The sequence below is a fragment of the Bidens hawaiensis genome, unplaced genomic scaffold (genome assembly GCF_021521415.1).
Source record: "Bidens hawaiensis isolate Kalapana, Puna unplaced genomic scaffold, B.hawaiensis_p1.1 tig00035932_1, whole genome shotgun sequence".
In the NCBI taxonomy this organism is placed as follows: domain Eukaryota; kingdom Viridiplantae; phylum Streptophyta; class Magnoliopsida; order Asterales; family Asteraceae; genus Bidens; species Bidens hawaiensis.
In genome coordinates, this window is record NW_027496260.1 from 169309 (window position 1) to 186503 (window position 17195).

The window sequence follows — 17195 nt, forward strand, 5'->3', positions numbered from 1 at the left end:
AACGCTAAATCCGAACTAATTTCATACTTTTCAAACTTACAAACTGGTGTAAACTTAACAACGGATGCTTTGGTATGCACTTATCACCATTATGGATTATGTTTTCAAGTTTATTTATTTTTTATTGTCTTTAACTTACACGGTTTTTCCCTTTTGAAGGTCCGAGTGTCGGCGGTTATTACAAACGCACCATTCATGCTAAATGTGGACTGTGATCATTATATAAATAACAGTAAAGCTATGAGGGAGGCTATGTGCTTCATGATGGACCCTATATGTGGAAAGAAAATTTGTTATGTCCAATTTCCTCAAAGATTTGATGGGATTGATCGTCATGATAGATACTCAAATCGCAACGTTGTGTTCTTTGATGTATGTCACCATCTTTATCCTGCGAAGTATTATGGTATCTTATCGCATAAGTGTATAAAACGGGTGGGCCAGGTAAAGGGTCAAAACGGGTAACATGGGCATGGTTGAACAGGTCAGTTTGACCCGAAGCCCAAATCATGTTATCTTAATAATAAGCTAATTGTTAAAATAAAAAAAATTTATGATTTGAAAATGCCTATTGTGCTGTCTACTGGTATCACTATTTGGTAAATTCTTTTTATTTGACCCGTTTGATCGGTTAGAAATTAAGCATAACCCGAATATACCCGTTCATAAGTAAATGAATCGATATGGCTACATGTGATCTAGGGGTGGCAAATGTGACCCATGGGTTGAATGGGTTGTAATAAAATATATATAATGGGTCAGAATGGGTCAAGCTAAAAAAAGAAAAAGGATTGAAATGGGTTAAAACGGGTTGACATTTCTTGAGGTTTTTTTTAATGGAACGAGAAAAACGGAGGAAACTTTTTAGTTTTTTTTACTTTTTTAGTTTTTGATTTGTATTTCGAGTTATGACTTTTTAATTATTATTATTTTTTTGAATATATTAGTGAAGGATTTTTGAAATCTCAACACATTTTGACGCATTTCAAAAACCCCTCATTAAAAAATTCGAAAGAAATAATTAAAAAATCATAGCTCGAAATACAAATAAAAAAAAATAATAATTAAAAAGTCATAACTCGAAATACAAATCAAAAACTAAAAAAGTAAACAAAAACTAAAAAGTTTCCTCCGTTTTCTCGTTCCATAAACAAAAAAAAACCCTGAAGAAACACTAAGTGAACCCTGGGCAGATTATAGATAATCTGGGGGTTAAGTAATGTTTCCTACGAGGATGAGGTCTAGCAGAGAAGGTTGTTCTTCAGGGGACCTGCAAAACAGACACCGTAAGCTCGTCACTGAGAAGGGGGGGGGGGGTTCCTCCTTGTGACCACCTTCCGGCGTGAGAATCAGACTAGATTGCTCTGAATATAAGTGTATATTAAGAGATTGCTAGATAAGATTGAGATATCAGATGATGTCCTTACCATTCCAAGGTGTTGGAGTATTTATAGCCGAAGGTATGTTTCCTAGAAGGTACAGCCGGCTGAATAGTATTCCTGTTCCACCAACAGTGGACTACGCACAGGCCATGCTGGTTGGTGGATAGGCTACGGCCAATAGTAAAGGTCGGCTGTACACTGTTCCTTTACTGCCGGCTACGCACTGTTCCACCAACTGTAGGCTGCGCACGTCCCATCGTAAGGGTTGGTGAGTAGGCAGCGGCTAATAGTGACCAACAGTACTAGAGGGTGCTCCTCCTCGTATTGTTGTCGGTGAGCTGTCACCCTGTGATTGGTTCATGGGCTGTTCTGGTCAAATTGTCTGTTCCGCCCATACCTTAGTAGGTATAGTACGAAAGATCTTCCAGAAGCATACGGACTGGCTCATTTAGGCGGGAGTATTCCTGCCTTGCTCATTCCTTCATGTGACTACTGAAGTGTCTAATACCTTGTGCGTGTAGCCTTGCTATTAGTGCGGGTAGCCTTCCCTGGTGGCTTGTATCCGCAGCTGCGGGAACAGGCTGGGTACTTCACCATTGGGAGGCTTTCCCTGCGGGTACAGCTGGCGTACTGCGCGTAAGGTTCTCTGAGCATGGTGGGTCATGCTGGAGCAGTTGGTCGTTGCGCAGACGTCCCTGTTCAAGGTGAGTCTTGCGGGTCCAACTGGGCTCTGCTGGGACCTACCTCTTCAAGTCCCCCCAGTCCAATGTTCTTCTCATAAATTATTAATAAGTGAGGTGAACTTTTGGACTTAGCAAGGGGTTTTGAAAAGGGTTTAGATCTTAGGTTTTCCGTGGTGATTCTCCCCGCGGTTTTCCTGATGTCACGCAGAAATTCCCGACTTTTCTGCTTGATCTTAGGGTATGAAGCGGGTAGGTTTGTAACCTTCTCGCAAGATTGGAGCGTTGAGTCCCACTTGTGTGGATTCTCCATGGGGTTTTGATAGTTTTCAACATAGTGATCAATTATGCTAAAACCACCAATTCCATCTTGGAGTTTCAAACAATATAGTTCTCGACGTTCCCGTCATGCGGGGATGTTATTTCCGTTTCCGCAAGCATGGCCCAGAAGATCCTTCTTGGTTTAAATTCCCTGCAGAGTGCTAAGTATGTGAAGGGTTTTGCCTTGACACTGTACCCGCACTCGTCTTACGGTTACTTTATTCCCAAGGTATTCCTGGTGCCAATTCCCTGCGGGTGCTAAGTATGTGAAGGGTTTTGCCTTGACACTGTACCCGCACCCGTCTTATGGTTACTTGGTTACCAAGGTAAGGGGTATTTTCCCGCCTACTTTTGAATCTTTTTTTTTATCATCTTTTCCTAACTGCTTTATGTTTTTTGCAGTGTCGGATTCCAATGAAGTGTATGTTCCACGATGGAATATTCGCCGAGGAACAACCCTTCGCACCCCTGTGGAGTGCGTGGAGTGGGCTCGTCATGCTGCTCCCAGTGGTGCGTTGGGGGAAGCCATGGTTAGCTACCAGGAGGGTAGGCTAACCAATGAGCTTCGGGTTCTCCTGGCCCGGATGCAGCCGCGCGTCGAGCTGCTTTGTCGTGAAAACGACAAGTTAAAAGCAGCTCGCCTTAAAGAAGTGGCTCAGGCGCGGGCTATCCGGGAGGAGAACCAAAGGCTTTCCGCAGTGGCTGCGGAAAAGGAGAAGGCCTTCAAGGCCCTCGAGGCTGAAGTTCAGGCTCGACTCGAGGCCCGTTCCAAGGCTGCCCAAGCTGTTAATGAACAGCTTCGGCTGGCTAAGGAAACTGCAAGGAACGCAACCGAGAGGGCCACCAAGGCTGAAGCTGTTACTGAGCCTCTACGCGTGGAGAATGAAGAGCTTAAAGCCAAATTAGAGGCTCTCCAGCAGGCTCATGATGCCTTGGCGATGGAAGACGCCAAAAAGCTCCAGGAGATCTTGGACCAGAGGGGGGTGCTTGACCATACTGAGCGGAAGCTAAAGGGCGTCGAAGAGGCTGCGGCTAAAGAAGTGTTGCTTGCCAACCTCAACAAGAGTGAAGCCGAACGCGCCCGTAACGAAGCTCAAGCTGCCCTCCAAGAAGCTCTGGTTGCCAAGGAATGGCTTCTTCGAGAAGCGTTGTCTCAGGTATTGTTTTCATTTCTTTACGCTTTTCTGTGTAAATAGAAAAAGGTTTTGACACTTGTATATTTTCTTGTAGGTTGTGCATCGGGTCTTCTCAGAGACGTCTTATGACGATGCTATGAGCGCAGCCCTCAACGCTTCTCATGAGGATAGGGAAAAGGCCGGCTTCCTGCTTGGTCTAGGGTTCGTTGAGAAAGGCATCCCGCCTTCCAACTTCCCTTTGTACAATGTTGATACTGAAGTTGTTTACGACCAAGCAGTGAATCAGTATGCCGCCTTTCCGCATCCGGTGGTGGAGAAGGTGAACAAAGTCGCTGCTGCTGATGAAGGGCTAGCTATCCTTAAAGCTTTCCTTGAACCACCACGCTCTACTGATGGAGCGGGTCCAAGTGGAAGTGGTCCTGAAGCTTGATTCTGAAGATCCCTTTCCACCATTAGCGTAGATTTTTGCTTTTGTATAGCTCTTTGTAATATTTGAATTTTGATGAAATAAAGATTGTGTTAGTTCTTTGCCTTGTTTATTTTACGCATGTTTTGATCTAACTTAGCAATTTCTTTAGTACTTAGATAAGTTAACTTTTTAACGTGGTAAATTATAAGTTTGTTTCGCTTCCTCTTTCATGATTGTGCGGGTATGACCGTCACTTACACTTAGTAGGATGGCTTAACTTTACTTATATCTGACCTGCGTGAAAGTTTTCCGCATCTTTTCCTTTGAAATTTTCTGAGTGTTCAGAATAAGTTAACCTTTGAACGTGGTAGATGATAGGTTGAAGTTTTGCTTCCTTGTTCGTGATTGTGCGGGTATGTCCGTCACTTGCACTTACAAGGATGGCTAAACTTTACTTACATCTGACCTGCGTGTAGGTTTTCCTTATTTTTAGCGTTGTGTTTATGCGGGTTTTGCCGCCTTCCACACGTAACGACTTACTTCTTCCCCCATTTATGCGGTGAATACCGGCACCAGTGTGGGAAGTTCATAAGTATAAAGGTAAGGCTATCAACACATTGTGAAAGGAGAATCATTTCCATTAGAAGTGGCTCTAGGCCTTTTCTTTACAAATTTGGAATTGATCTACATATAACATTTGCGTAATTGAGCTCTATTCCATGTTCTTGGGATGGGAGTGCCATCGAGCCTTTCGAGCCGGTATGCGCCCTTTCCCAGGACTTCTTTGATAATGTATGGCCCTTCCCAGACCGGGGCCAGCTTTCCTGGGCGTTCTTGGTTCGAAGCCTCGTTGTTACGCAGTATGTAGTCTCCTACATTGAAGTTGCAGAGTTTTACCCGCGTGTTGTAGTACTTTTGCATTTGTCGCTTGTAGTTCTCTTCACGCACTGCGGCTAAGTCTCTGCGTTCCTCGGTTAGCATAAGGTCCAACCGTCTTTCCGCATCATTGTCTTCTGGCTGAATCAAGACCCTTGGTGAGGGTAAACCAATTTCGACCGGGACCATGGCTTCAGTGCCATAAGTGAGACTGAACGGGGTTTCTCCCGTACTGGCCTTCTTCAGCGTTCTGTTTGCCCAAAGGACGTGCGGAAGCTCGTCCACCCAGCCGGATCTGTGTTCCAAGAGTCTTTTCTTTATGCCTTCGACGATGCTCTTATTTGCTCTTTCCACCTCACCATTACCTTGCGGGTGTGCCGCTGAGGTAAAGGTGTGGGTGATTTGAAGTTCTTTCAGCCACTGTTGTAGCTTCTTGTCAGCAAAGTTGGTGCCGTTATCGCTCACCAAATTCTATGGAAGTCCAAAACGACAAATAATAAATTCCCAAATAAATTTTTGATATGTTTCGCGGTTGTTTGGGCTAAGGGTTTTGCTTCTATCCACTTGGTGAAGTAGTCGACGGCTACCACTAGGAACTGAACATTTCCTGCTGCTGTAGGAAATGGGCCTGTCACATCGATGGCCCACTTCTGAAATGGCCATGAAGAGGTGACTGGGACAAGTTCATTCTTCGGGCGGTGCGTGTTGGGTGCGTAGAGCTGGCAAGACCTACATTTTCTGATGTATGCCAGCGCATCCGTATGCATCCCCGGCCAAAAGTATCCCGCGTTATTTAGCTTAGCTACAACAGCGCGAGGACCTGCGTGTATTCCACAGATGCCCTCGTGTACTTCTCTTAGGAGGTAGTCAGCATCTTGGTTGTCCACGCATCTCAAGAGTGGGCCAAGAAAGTTACGCCTGTAAAGAATGTCATCGATTAGTTGATAATTCAGTGCTTTACAGCGTAGTTTTCTTGCCTGTGCCTTTGACTCTGGCAGTGTACCTGCCGCAAGGTATTTTATTATTGGTGTCATCCACGTTTCTGTGCCGGTTTGGATGACACAAATTTCCTTGTGCGGGACCGAAGGTGTCTCGAGGAGTTCAATGCGGATATCCTTTCCTAAGTGGGTGAAGGCTAATGATGCAAGCTTGCTTAACGCATCCGCAGATTTGTTTTCACTTCGCTTGACGTGTATGACTTTGCAGTCGTTGAAATCGCGCATAAGGGATTTTGCTTGTGCGAGGTACAGGGCCATTGTGTCGTTCACGGCCGTGTACGTCCCGTTGATTTGATTGGCTACTAACATGGAATCCACGTGGGCTTCCAAGTTTTTCACTCCCATCTTACGCGCAATTCTCAGCCCAGCCAAGAATGCCTCATACTCGGCTTCGTTATTCGTACTTGGAAAATCCAGTCGAATAGCGTAAGTGTATTCTTGGCCTGCTGGGTTGGTTAGTTTCAGCCCTGCGCCTGAACCCTCGTTACTGGCTGCTCCATCAGTGTAGAGTCGCCAGACATCATTGATGTCTTGTGCTGGAGAGGGTTGAGCCTCTTCCTGGCACTCTTTTTCCCGCGATGCAGGCACTTCTGCAATAAAGTCGGCCAGAACCTGGCCTTTTATGGCTGGTCTTGGCTTATACTTTATCGCGTATTCCCCCAACTCAATTGCCCATTTGGCTAGGCGTCCCGATAACTCGGGTTTGCCTAGAACGTTTGCAAGTTTGAAGTTGGAGAGAATGGTGATTGGGTGACCCTGGAAATATCGTCTTAACCTGCGTGAAGCGTGTATAAGTGCTAAGACTAATTTTTCGAGGGTAGAGTACCGGGTTTCTACATATGTTAGGATACGACTGACATAATAGATTGGCATCTGGATGCCTTTTCGTTCTACTAGCAAGACTGCCCCGGTTGCTCTATCAGTTGCGGAAAGGTATAGGATTAACTCCTCTCCCGCTTTTGGTGCTGTCAGCGTTGGGAGTTCGATCAAGCGTGACCGAATCTCCTGAAAAGCTGCTTCCGCTTCTGGTGTCCAGCGGAAGTGCGTTTTCTTTAAACAGTTTCTCAATGTTGACACGAAGGGAAACGACTTATCCGCGTGGTTTGCCAAAAAGCGATTAAGTGCCACTAGTCGTCCATTCAGTGTCTTAGCCTGTTTGATGGTAGTAGGTGATTCCATTTTGATAATGGCTTCGACCTTCTCAGGGTTCGCTCTGAAGCCATCTTTAGTGACGATGACCCCCAAGAACTTCCCTTCTTCCATTCCAAAGGCACACTTGCTCGGGTTGAGCTTCATGTTTATCTTCCTGAGATTGTTGAAAGTTTCTTCGATGTCTTTCAACATCGCTTCTGGGTCAGGGCTTTTGATGACCAAGTCATCCATGTAGACTTCCAAGTTCCTCCCAATTTGGGCATGAAACTCTTTGTCCATCAGGCGTTGGTATGTGGACCCGGCATTCTTAAGTCCGAATGGCATCATTTGATAACAAAATGTGCCATCGGGCGTCCGAAAAGCGGTTTTGTCCTGATCATCAACGGCCATGTGGATTTGATGGTACCCCTTATACGCGTCCAGGAAGCATTTAAGGCGGAACGGTGCCAACGAATCCACCTTAAGATCAATTTCAGGTAACGGATAACAATCTTTGGGGCATGCTTTGTTCAAATCCTTGAAATCTATGCACATGCGCCATTGTTTGTTATTCTTCGGTACCATAACGGGATTTGCAACCCAAGTTTGATATCTACTAACGCGTACGATGCCTGCGTCAAGGAGTTCCTTGACTTGGGTTCTACACGCGTTAGTTTGTTCTGGCCCCATTACTCTGCGCTTTTGTACGATCGGCGTAACAGCCGGATCGCATTTGAGCTTATGCTCTGCCTTACTTCGGGGTACACCAGTCATGTCAGCTGGTGTTCACGCGAAGATGTCAGCGTTTTTTTGTAATAAGCGCTTGAGTAAGGTGCGTGTGGGATCAACAATTGTTGGGCCAATGGTGACGGCCTGGTCAGGGTACTTGCCGTTGAGGGCCCATCTTTCTGGTTCGGTGATGGTTGGTTTAGCCATCTTTGGTTTGGGTTTAGATGAGACAGATGCGATGCATACCTGGGGAATGCCGGTGATCATCGCTATACCCTCAGCTGTTGGCCATCCAATCATGCCGTGGACTGAGGATACCACGGCGTTGAATCTTGCCATCCCGTCTCTCCCGAAGAGAATGTCGTATGTGTGGTGTGGCTTCCTCATCACGACAAAGTCCACATCTTCTGTGCGGGAGTGTTTTCCATCCGTAAGAGTGACGGGGAAAGATAGGATACCCAGGGGGGTGTTTGTGCTGCCATCAAACCCTTCTATCGAGGCGCAGATCGTCTCCAGGCGTTCCTTGTCTTCGTCATCTAGCTTGTCGAAGAACTGCCTGTACATCACCGTTGATGAGGCGCCGTTGTCAGCAAGAGTGCGAGAAGTGATGTAGTGCCCCAGCTGTCTTTTGATGACGATAGGGCCTTCTTTGCTGGGTCCTCCTGGCACTCGCGGGAAGCGCACCTCAGCTTCCTTCCACGCACATGGTTCTGTTGTTCGCCTTTTTCTTCCTCTGATCTTACCATGAACCATGTTGATGCTGATGTCAACGGGCTTTCGTCCGTTGCCTCGGTACCGGTTGTCGTTCCTTCCTCCCTTCTTGATTGATGCCACCAGGTGTGCCAGTCTTCCATCCTTGACGAATGCTTCAACAATATCCTTCAAGGATGTACACTCTTCCGTACTATGACCTTTTGTCCCGTGGAAGTCACAGGATTTACTCTGATCCGCATTAGGTCGCTGCCGGATCATTGGAGCTTTTGGCCATGGTAGCTTTTCAGTGGCAAATATCTCCGTGACGCTTTTGGTGAGTGGCGTCCACCGGTGCTTTTGGCTTGAAGGGTGTGTGTGATTTCTTCCGCCAACAAGAGGGTGAGAGCTGGATGAGGTGTCAAAGTTTACCCTTGACTGCCAGATACCTAGCTTCCTCTTTTTTCTGCCGGGCGATCCGAACATTGTTCTATCTTGTCCTCTGCGTGTAGAGGTGTGTACTCTGGGGAAGATCCCTTCCCAGCTGCTTCTCTGTCTCGGCAAAGCGCTTTGCCGCCGTCATGATGGCATCCCATGTTGATGGCATGCCATCCTTACCCGTCAATGTGCGGATAAGCTCTGGGTATTCGGCGCCTTGGATGAAAGCGGCGCGAACAAGATCTTCACTTATGTTGCTGAGACTTAGCTTTTTGGAGTTGAAGCAGGTGATGAAGTCTAGTAAAGATTCATCCTCCTCTCTAACGCAGTTGAGGATCGTCCACTGTTCTTCAGTATATTTCCTCTGCTGGCTGAAGTGCTGGCTGAACTTATTCTGAAAGTCCGCCCAATCATAAATGTGGTGGACCGGTAAACGATCGAACCATGCCCTGGCCGCTCCAACCAGGGTCATCTGGAACATATAACACCACGTGGGTTCCGTCCAGTTACTGACGGTTGCCCCCGCAATGAATCTGTTCAAGTGGTCGTCTGGGTCGGATAGACCATCATAGGTGCCAATGTTGGACATTTGTTTGGCACTTTTCGGGGCGATTGCTTCCGCAATGTCCATCGCGAACTTTGACTTTCCTGCATTTGTAGCAGTTGGTCTAAAGGTTTTGGAGAAGTCACGCGGGTTTCTCTCCGCATTTGTTGGTTTAAAAGCTTCTCCGAAATTCCTTTTCGGTTGGAAGTCCGTTTCCTTACGCTTCCCTTTCGCCTTATGGCGAGGGTTTGCGTCGGTATCGGATTCTTCCCTCTCGTCGTCTGAGTACTCGCACTCACTGTTCATATTGAGATGTTGCCGAGTACTGCCGAATTCGTCAGCCTGTTGAACTGAACGCAAGCGTTCATCCAATTCAGCTTGGAACTCTCTCTGACGTGCTTCGGCCCACGCCTTCACTTGATCTAGTGTTTGGCGAGGGATCCTCGTTCGTTTTTCCAACTGGGCATCAGTGAACCCCAGTGGAATATTTACTGCACTTGCCCCAGCTTGGGTAGCCGGGGTAGTGTTCGTAAGATTTGTATAACCGCCGGTGTTCCCAGTTACTGGGGTTGTGGTCACCGGGGTTTCTTGGTCACTTACTGGCCTTGGGACCGGAGTAACGTTAACTATTTCTTCAGAAATTTCGAAAAACTAAGAATTAGTTCTAGCTTACTCCCACAGATGGCGCCAATGAAGAAACACTAAGTGAACCCTGGGCAGATTATAGATAATCTGGGGGTTAAGTAATGTTTCCCACGAGGATGAGGTCTAGCAGAGAAGGTTGTTCTTCAGGGGACCTGCAAAACAGACACCGTAAGCTCGTCACTGAGAAGGGGGGGGGGTTCCTCCTTGTGACCACCCTCCGGCGTGAGAATCAGACTAGATTGCTCTGAATATAAGTGTATATTAAGAGATTGCAAGATAAGATTGAGATATCAGATGATGTCCTTACCATTCCAAGGTGTTGGAGTATTTATAGCCGAAGGTAGGTTTCCTAGAAGGTACAGCCGGCTGAATAGTATTCCTGTTCCACCAACAGTGGACTACGCACAGGCCATGCTGGTTGGTGGATAGGCTACGGCCAATAGTAAAGGTCGGCTGTACACTGTTCCTTTACTGCCGGCTACGCACTGTTCCACCAACTGTAGGCTGCGCACGTCCCATCGTAAGGGTTGGTGTGTAGGCAGCGGCTAATAGTGACCAACAGTACTAGAGGGTGCTCCTCCTCGTATTGTTGTCGGTGAGCTGTCACCCTGTGATTGGTTCATGGGCTGTTCTGGTCAAATTGTCTGTTCCGCCCATACCTTAGTAGGTATAGTACGAAAGATCTTCCAGAAGCATACGGACTGGCTCATTTAGGCGGGAGTATTCCTGCCTTGCTCATTCCTTCATGTGACTACTGAAGTGTCTAATACCTTGTGCGTGTAGCCTTGCTATTAGTGCGGGTAGCCTTCCCTGATGGCTTGTATCCGCAGCTGCGGGAACAGGCGGGGTACTTCACCATTGGGAGGCTTTCCCTGCGGGTACAGCTGGCGTACTGCGCGTAAGGTTCTCTGAGCATGGTGGGTCCTGCTGGAGCAGTTGGTCGTTGCGCAGACGTCCCTGTTCAAGGTGAGTCTTGCGGGTCCAACTGGGCTCTGCTGGGACCTACCTCTTCAACGAGAAGTGTCAACCCGTTTTGACCCATTTCAATCATTTTCTTTTTTTAGCTTGACCCATTCTGACCCATTATATACATTTTATTACAACCCATTCACCCATGGGTCACATTTGCCACCCCTAATGTTATCTTTCAATAGGGGGTTGCATGGGTTGTTTTTTGGCTCAAAACTGAAACAATAACTGATAATTTTTCTTTAGATTTTTAAGAACCATTCTGTTTTGGAAGTTTTAGTTTTCAGAATGGGTCAGGTTTCCATTTTTTCGGGATTTTGTTAATTAATGATTTATTGGTTATTACACATTTGATCCTAAAATATTTGTGCTACATGTATTAAATTCTTATGAGTAACTTCAAGTTGGTTTTTGGTTGATAGCAAAACCAAAACTGAACGGAGAAGTCGCTTTTTGAAAACACATTAAACCAAGCTGCCGGTTTTTATTGGGTTCGGTTATTCTGGTTATTTCGGTTTCGTGCACACCTCTATCATAAACGGTGAGCTTATGTTGATTTTGAGTTATTTTTTGTATGTGTTAATTGCCGTGACAGATTAAAATGAAGGGACTGGATGGAATCCAAGGACCGATATATGTGGGAACCGGATGCGTTTTCAGGAGACAAGCATTGTACGGATTCGATGCTCCCATTAAAAAAAACCACCTGGAAAAACATGCAACTGTTTGCCAAAATGGTGTCTGTTGTTTTTCATCAAGAAAGAAAAAGAAAAGCAAAGGAAAATCAAAGAAAATAATGAAAAAGATGAAGGAAGCTTCAACTCGTATACACGCACTAGAGAATATTGAAAAGGGAGATGATGGTAGTTGGTGGTTTGAAGTTTGAATATTGAATATAATATATATATATATTTTTTCATATTATTAGTTTTATAAAATGGTTTTTGTTGCAGGAGTAGATAGTGAAAAGGCATCACTCGTGCCTCAAATGAAGTCTGAAAAGAAATTCGGGCAGTCTCCCGTGTTTGTTGGGTCAACGTTTTTGGAAGATGGTGGTGTTCTGCCCGGTGCATCGTCTGCTTCTCTGTTGAAAGAAGCCATTCATGTCATAAGTTGCGGTTATGAAGATAAAACCGAATGGGGAAAAGAGGTTTGTGAAAACAAAAACATAAACAGTTTTTTTTTTGGTTAAAGATGGAAAAGTAAATTGGTTGGGTACGGGTCAGGCAGGGTCGGGCCAAGAAGGGTCCGCTAGGGTTGGGTCAATATGGGTTGGAGTCAGGTGAAGACGGGTCAGACATGGTTACGCCAAGACGGTTTGGGGAGGTTTGGGTCAAGACATGTCTAGCAGGGGGTTGGTCAAGACGGGTCAGGCAGGTTATGGTCGGGTCAAAACGGGCCAACTGATACATTAAACTTGAATGCAGAAATTATACTATTAAAATAAGAATAACATTACTTAGCAATCTGATTTAGAAGATCGTAAATATTTGAAGATTGAACATGCTTCATGCTACTTTGACCCGTTTCATTTTTTAGTCGAGTTTATAGAATTTTTCCCAGTTGACCCATGGTAGAGAACGTTTAACCTAAACCGACCCATCTTTGGGTACCTTTAAATAATAATTATACTGTTCTTGTAAAAAAACAGGTTGGATGGATATATGGTTCGGTTACAGAGGATATCTTAACTGGGTTCAAGATGCATTGTCACGGTTGGCGGTCGGTTTATTGCATTCCAAAGAGACACGCCTTTAAGGGTTCCGCTCCAATTAATCTTTCGGATCGTCTTCATCAAGTTCTTAGGTGGGCCCTCGGGTCGGTTGAAATCTTGTTAAGCAGGCATTGCCCAATTTGGTATGGTTACGGGTGCGGTTTAAAGCCTTTGGAGAGACTTTCATACATAAACTCTGTGGTTTATCCGTTAACCTCCCTCCCATCGGTTGCTTATTGCACACTTCCAGCCGTTTGTCTCCTTACCGGAAAATTTATCGTTCCCGAGGTACAATTACATTTATAGCCTTGTTTTTAGTTCATCTATTATTTTCTTAAATAATCAGAATTTGCCAAACACTTAGAGACCATCAAAAGGGATTATAAGTTTATAACACTTGCTCTTTAATATGTTTTAGGGCAAATATCATAAAAAGACCCAACATACTTTTAAAATTGTTTTTTTTACCAAAGTCCCTCAACAATTTTTTTCACATTAAGATCCTTCTATATGCTAAATTTGAACAAAATTGGGACTTTTTTTCAAACAACTTGGAACCGATACCTTCAAATTGTTTGAAGAAACATGTAAAGGAACTTTCTGTCGATACATGTATCGGTTAGAGGGACTAACCGATACATTCAGATGTACTGGTTCTAAGTTGTTTTAGAGAAATAAGTTCATAATTTTGTGCAAATTTAACGTGTCGAGGAACTTCATATGTGCAAAAAATTGTTGCAGGACTTTTGTGAAAAAAAAAAGTATGTTTTTTTATGATATTTCTCTGTTTTATTAAATAATCACTCTGAAACCGCGTGTTCAAACATCTAATCCGCGCTTTATCCTTTAATGTAGATAAGCAACTATGCTAGCATTATCTTCATGCTCATGTTTCTATCAATCGCGCTCACAAGCATTTTAGAAATCCAATGGGGTGGCGTTGGGATCGACGACTTTTGGAGAAATGAGCAGTTTTGGGTTATCCGTGGCGTCTCATCTCATCTTTTTGCTCTTTTTCAAGGTCTACTAAAAGTGTTAGCGAGTGTGAACACAAATTTTACGGTTACTTCAAAAGGAGGCGATGACGGGGAGTTTTCCGAGCTTTATGTGTTCAAATGGACCACACTTTTGATCCCGCCTTTGACATTATTATTCTTCAACATTGTGGGTGTAGTTGTTGGGATCTCGGATGCAATTAGCAATGGGTATGAGTCGTGGGGCCCACTTTTTGGGAGGTTGTTTTTTGCTATATGGGTGATTCTTCATTTGTATCCTTTCCTCAAGGGTATGATGGGGAAACAAAAGAATGTGCCGTCGATAATAGTTGTGTGGTCGATTCTTTTGGCTTCGATACTCACGCTTTTGTGGGTTCGGGTCAACCCATTTGTGAGTAAAGACGGGATTGTGTTGGAAGTGTGCGGGCTGGATTGTGATTAAGTATGCTGGTTGGAGTAGTGTAGTGTGACTGAATGACAGGAAGATGTTGGTTAGGATTTGTAGATAGAAATAGGTAAGGAGGAATTTGTGGTAGATTTTGAGGCTGAATTTGACTTTTTAGTTGACTTTTTTGATGTTATGATTTTGGTGGGATCTTTTTTATATCATCATTTTTAATATTTTTCTTTTTAGTGCATATGAAAACAGGTAACCATTTTTTTTTGTTTCAAGAAAGTCTTTCGACTTAATTTTAATTTCATAAAATTATCTCAGAGTAATTATATCATTTATTGCTTTACTTCAACATGATATTTTTGTATGTGTTGTCATGCCATTGCTAAAGTAAGTTCGCAATTTTCATTTGATCTAAGAAATTCATCAGAACTCTACTAGCTTGTGGCATCAAGTCGTCAAACTTGGTCAGGAGCGTGAATAATTTTTTGTTTCGATAACGATTTGCTAGCACTTAGCAGCAGAAGTTAGGAGTGTAGGGTTGCCATCATGCAAAGAACACGATCACTTTGTGCCATTCATGTATTGAAACATAATCAATGACTAAATAGAGGGAATTATAAAGCATGCAAGGAACAAAACAGTGAATAATGATCTGAAACATAAAGAAAAGGATCAAAGAACAAAAGTTATCCTATGTGCAAAGCAAACCAGACCACTTCAGACTGATCAGAAACCGAATGCGCATTAATATCCAGACCGAAGATGTAATCTCAGTCAGTCAGTTCATCAGTTTTGAAAAATCAGGACCGGTTTTAAGCAACTAAACCTTTGTTCTAATGTTCTCATTTCTTCTGCATTTTTCATATATTCATCATCTTGTTTTCATTTGGGCCACGATTAACTAATTTAATTTATATAATCAAGTATGTTAAACAGAGCAAGAGAAACATACAGCCAAGTAAGAAGGTAAGTTTTCTGAGATAAAACCGATCATTTTTATTTGTCTAACATCACAGCAGTACAGCTACCTTTACACAATATGCTAGAAACATTAAACCTGATACTTGCTCCTCGCTCACATTAAAATCTATTTGAAAATTGCATACAAAACAGACATCAATCAGACAAAGCCATAGACATACATCCGCCTTTGCAGATACTGAACACTAACCTCTAGCTTTTCCATCCGAGCCTCAACCCTGCTTATCCTTGCTTCCAAACGTGCAAATTGAGCTCGGACTTGTGGGTCCATACGGCCGGTTTCATTTATCATGCTTTGATGATGATCTAGTTCACCAACCAAATCATCTTCCGCAGCAACCAATCTACACATTATCAACACTGAAAAAGAACATTTGTAAGCGTTCCAAAATCCAAATGCATTTGTATATGATTTAGTGCTCAGGCACAACCACGAAATCTTTATGTACGACACTAAGACTAAAAAACGACTAACTCTAAGTACTACAAAGGCACGATTAGTTTACGCACGGACTCATTGAACAACTCACTCAGCTCATAAACAGGCTCATCAAGCAACGCAAGTTAGACACACAACACACAAACCAATCTATGGCTACCGGAATTAAAATTCGTAACAATCTAAAGGAACAGATGAAATTAATTGCATGTGACAAACACATACCAATCTATATTATATTAATTCATTCATAGAACGAACAAATCAAACAATAACGAGATTGAAAACTTACCCCGTAAGAAAGAAATCGGTTGGAAGACTGAAACCCTAATAGAATTGAATTGAATTGAATAGTTATGGAATGAATGAATGAATTTGGGGCTGCCTTTGTTTCTGTGTTTCCTTTTTTCTCAAAGGTTTACCGCTTTATGGGGTCTTATGTTATTACTAACAATATTATTAATTTAATTAATTATATAAACCGAAAATAAAGAAAATATAACGTGTTTGATTAACGGGTTTTTAAAGGTTTATCGCGTTAGTGGACGAATACCCCATGCTTAATAATAAACAGGCTTGTTTGTAATTTAAGCAAAAGGATATTGAAACGCGTATGTTTCGTTGATGTTTATTGAGTAACATCCAAATCTGTTCTACCAAATCCGTGTGTTGTGACGGTGCTTAACCCTAAAAATATGACGCCTTTGACTAACGGGTTATGTATGAGTTAATTGAAAAATAAAAGAATAAAAATAATTCAAAAGAAATAAAAGAAGAAACTAAAAGAAAAAAGGTTTCGGGCTTTGTACAAATAATCATGAAACAAATTGAAAGGAAAAAGTTTAGGTACATGTGGTTTTTGAATTTGATAATGGAGATATAAAATGTTACGTTTGAATGACACTATTACCCTAACATAACAGATAGGACAGGTTGATTGTTACTAGTTTGGGTATGGGTGTAGTATTAAATGCTAAAGGATCTACTTATTATAGTCATATGCCCAAAACATTTGGATATTTATACTTATTTTTCTTTGTTACTTGTCTAGTAATGCATGTATTGCTGTTTACTTTGAATGCTATAAATATGAGCTATTTACTTTTGGGACTTATATTCTCATGAAATTTACACAATTTCAAAAATTTTCGACAATTTGTGATGACATAAACTCTTTGTCATACTTTATTTTGTTGGAGTTAAAAAATACATTTACATAAAGAATGATAAGGAAAAACAATACACCTAGAAATCTTGGGTGTTTTGCTAACAAACTCTACCAGCATTATCTCAAACACATCTCATTGCCATCCCCAAACTGAAGGCGATGCGTTTTCTTCATACCAGCTTGACGGTGATGTACGTTCTAAGTTACCATTTTACCAGAATACATAAAGATAGAAACATTGGGGCAACAGTGATACAAAAATCACTAGTTGAAGCGCTCAAAAAGTTTAGAAGCGGTTTACAAGATAGAGATGAACATTTTTATGTTATCGTATGCCATCCTTATCGATATTGTAAGAGCGACCGAACGCAATTGATACTGGGACCGCTACTCGCTTTTGATGTCTCCAGTAACAACCCATTTAGTTTCGGTAGTTTCAATGACATTGATTCCGCTCGACACTGTACTCAAAAAATCGTAACGTTCATTATAAGGTTTCACTCATTTTCATTATTAGTATGGTACGGTACGGTACGGTACGGTATGATTAAGG

The 17195-nt window shown here is 43.0% G+C and overlaps 1 pseudogene across 1 annotated transcript; it reads left to right on the forward strand.

Annotated features, from left to right (window-relative positions):
• The first annotated feature begins 225 nt into the window (after positions 1–225).
• On the forward strand, positions 226–14150 carry LOC143587968 (cellulose synthase A catalytic subunit 2 [UDP-forming]-like; annotated as a pseudogene). Its single transcript, XR_013145002.1, has 5 exons — positions 226–372; positions 11544–11814; positions 11908–12098; positions 12600–12950; positions 13518–14150. The product of XR_013145002.1 is annotated as a cellulose synthase A catalytic subunit 2 [UDP-forming]-like (transcript).
• The last annotated feature ends 3045 nt before the right edge of the window (positions 14151–17195 follow it).